Genomic DNA, 3500 nt, shown 5'->3' on the forward strand with positions numbered 1-3500 from the left:
TTTTTTTTTGTTTTGTCATGGATCCCATGACTTCCATAACCCGCCAGTTGGAGGCGCTGTCCCTACAAGTCACTGAGTTGAGGGGGGCAGTGCAGCAACAGGGACTAGCAGTGTCCAATGTGCAAGCTGGAGCAACAGGAAGAGTTACTGAGCCTAAATTTCCATTGCCTGAAAAATTTGCTGGGGAACGCAGTAAATTTGTTTCTTTTCGTGAAGCTTGCAAACTATATTTCCGTATGCGCCCGATATCTTCGGGTAATGAGGCTCAGCGTGTGGGCCTGGTGTTGTCATTGTTAAGTGGGGATCCCCAAGCATGGGCGTTTTCTTTGCCATCTGATTCTGCGGCATTTGTCTCTGTGGAGTTTTTTTCTTCTCTTGGGAAAATCTACGATGAACCTGACAGAATGGCTCTGGCAGAATCTAAGATATGCTCTATTCGCCAGGGGGAGCGAGTTGCAGAGGATTACTGTTCTGAATTTCGACGCTGGGCGATCGAAAAGCCCTTCTGATGTACAAGACTCCTACTTCTCTAGATTCCGCTAGGAGTCTGGTTGTCCGCATTGATTGCCGTTTGCGTCAGGGGGAGCATGAGACACCGCCTATGGGAGAGGGTTTAGGTTCACGTGAGGTTGCTGCAGGTGAGCCCACGGAGCCTATGCAAATCGCAGGGGTGTCACATGTCAAGCATCGAGCCCCTGAGCTCAGGAAGCAGGGAGCCTGTTTTTACTGTGGTAAAACTGGTCATTTTATTAACATCTGTCCTCTGCTGTCTAAGAAAAACGCAACGGCGGAAAACTTCTGAGCTCAGAGGGTGTGACCAGTCTGAGCTTATGTATATCCTCCATGGTGGTTTCTCAGTGCATGCTCCCTGCTAAGGTTTTTGTTGCTGCCAATTACTGTTTTTGTGGATAGTGTTTCAGCCACAAATCTCATTGATGAGGGGTTTGCGCGCACAGCAGGTTTTAGGATTGAAAAACTGTCGCATCCTATCCGTGTGGTCACCATCAATGCTGCTCCTCTCTCTCAGGGGGAGATTACTGAATTTGTGGCTGAGGTGAAACTCCATATTGGAGTTCTACATTCTGAGCGGGTTACATGTAAGGTGCTCAGGAATCTTCCTGCTCAGGTGGTTTTGGGTTTTCCTTGGTTGTCTATGCACAACCCGGTAATTGACTGGAAAACTCAGGACATAATTCGGTGGAGCGAGTTCTGCCAGGAGAATTGACTGGCCACATGTGTGGCTGCGGTGACTTCAAGCGTTCCGGAGTCACTTCCGGATTTTGTGGATGTGTTCTCTGAGAAGGGTTGTTCAGAGTTGCCGCCACATCGTCCTTATGACTGTTCTATCAGGTTTAAACCAGGGGCCAAATTACCTAAAGCAAGGATGTTTAACATCTCCGGTCCGGAGAGACAAGCGTTAAAAGATCACATTGCGGAAAGCTTGAGCAAAGGGCACATCAGGCCGTCATCCTCGCCGGTGGCAGCAGGGTTCTTCTTTGTGAAGAAGAAAGATGGCGGATTACGCCCGTGTTTGGATTTCAGGGAGTTGAACCAGATTACGGTTCGTGATCCATACCCTATGCCTCTGATACCAGATTTGTTCAACCAGGTGGCAGGTGCTAAGTGGTTCACCAAGCTTGACCTCAGGGGGGCGTACAACCTCATAAGAGTCCGTCAAGGTGATGAGTGGAAGACGGCTTTTAATACCCCTGAGGTTCATTTTGAAAATTTGGTGATGCCGTTTGGGTTGACTAACGCACCTGCAGTGTTCCAACATTTCATCAATGATGTGTTCTCGCATGTTTTGGGGAAATTCGTTATCGTGTACCTAGATGACATTCTCATATATTCTTGCGACCGTGAGGCTCATTTAGATCATGTCAGGCAGGTTTTACAGCTTCTCAGAGAGAATAAGCTGTATGCTAAACTTGAGAAATCTGTATTTTCTGTTCAAGAGTTGCCTTTCTTGGGTTATATTGTGTCTGCTTCTGGTTTTAAAATGGACGCCGCTAAGGTACAGGCGGTGCTGCATTGGGAACGTCCTGATAACCTGAAAGCACTTCAGCGGTTCCTTGGGTTTTCTAACTACTATAGGAAATCTATCAAGGATTTTTCCATCATTGCTAAACCGCTAACTGACATGACTAAAAAGGGTACCAATTTCTCTGTTTGGCCTGAGGCTGCTGTGCGCGCATTTGAATTTCTTAAGAACAGTTTTGTTTCAGCCCCCATTCTTGTGCAGCCAGACGTATCTAAACCATTTGTTGTGGAAGTCGATGCGTCTGAGGTTGGTGTGGGGGCGGTACTATCTCAAGGCTCATCTTTGAGTGGTTTACGTCCGTGCGCCTATTTCTCCAAGAAACTGTCGTCCGCCGAACGTAACTACGATATCGGCAACAGGGATTTGTTGGCAATTAAGTTGGCCTTTGAGGAATGGCGACCCTTCTTGGAGGGGTCGGTCCATCAGGTAACTTATTACCGATCATAAGAATCTGCTGTATTTGGAGTCAGCCAAGCGTCTGTCCCCCAGGCAGGCTCGCTGGGCATTGTTTTTCACGCGGTTCAATTTTGTGGTCACTTACAGACCGGGGTCTAAAAACACTAAGGTGGATGCTCTGTCCAGGTGTTTTCCGGGGGGAGAACCTCGGGAGGATCCAGTACCCATCCTCCAAAAGGGTGTTGTGGTTTCGGCTCTCACTACCGAGGTTGAGATTGCCGAGGCTCAGGAGGAGGTACCATCTGAGCTTCCCGTCAACAAATCTTTTGTTCCGCTTCATCTCCGCCTAAAGGTTTTGGTGGAGCATCATGATGCCATCCTGGCTGGTCACCCAGGGGTTAGAGGTACCTTGGAGTTGGTGTCACGTCGGTTTTGGTGGCCCAAGATCCGACAGGACGTGGTCTCATACGTGTCAGCTTGTACCGCTTGCGCTAGGGCTAAGACGCCCCGCTCCCGTCCTGTTGGCACACTACTTCCTCTTGAGGTACCTAGTAAGCCATAGACGGAAATCTCCATGGATTTCATCACTGATTTGCCCTCATCAGCTGGAAACACGGTCATCTTGGTGATTGTTGATCGTTTTTCTAAAATGTCGCACTTTGTGTCTTTGCCTGCGTTGCCTAACGCTAAGACTCTGGCTCAGGTATTTGTGCAGGAGGTGGTCAAACTTCATGGGGGTCTGACATCGTGCCTGATTGGGGGCCTCAGTTTGTGGCAAAATTTTGGAGAGCGTTTTGCTCACGGCTGGGGATCAAGCTGTCTCATTCTTCGGCGTTTCATCCTCAGTCAAATGGTCAGACTGAGAGTATGAACCAAAATTTGGAACAGTACTTACGCTGCTTTGTCTCTGATAACCAGGAGGAGTGGTCTACCTTTCTTCCTTTGGCTGAGTTTGCCATCAATAATCACCGCCAGGAGTCGTCTGGGGAGTCTCCGTTTTTTTTGTGTTTACGGGCTACATCCTCAATTTTGTACCTTGAGTCAGAGGGGCTCTTCCGGCGTT

This window comes from Ranitomeya variabilis, chromosome 4 (assembly GCF_051348905.1).
Source record: "Ranitomeya variabilis isolate aRanVar5 chromosome 4, aRanVar5.hap1, whole genome shotgun sequence".
Lineage (NCBI taxonomy): Eukaryota > Metazoa > Chordata > Amphibia > Anura > Dendrobatidae > Ranitomeya > Ranitomeya variabilis.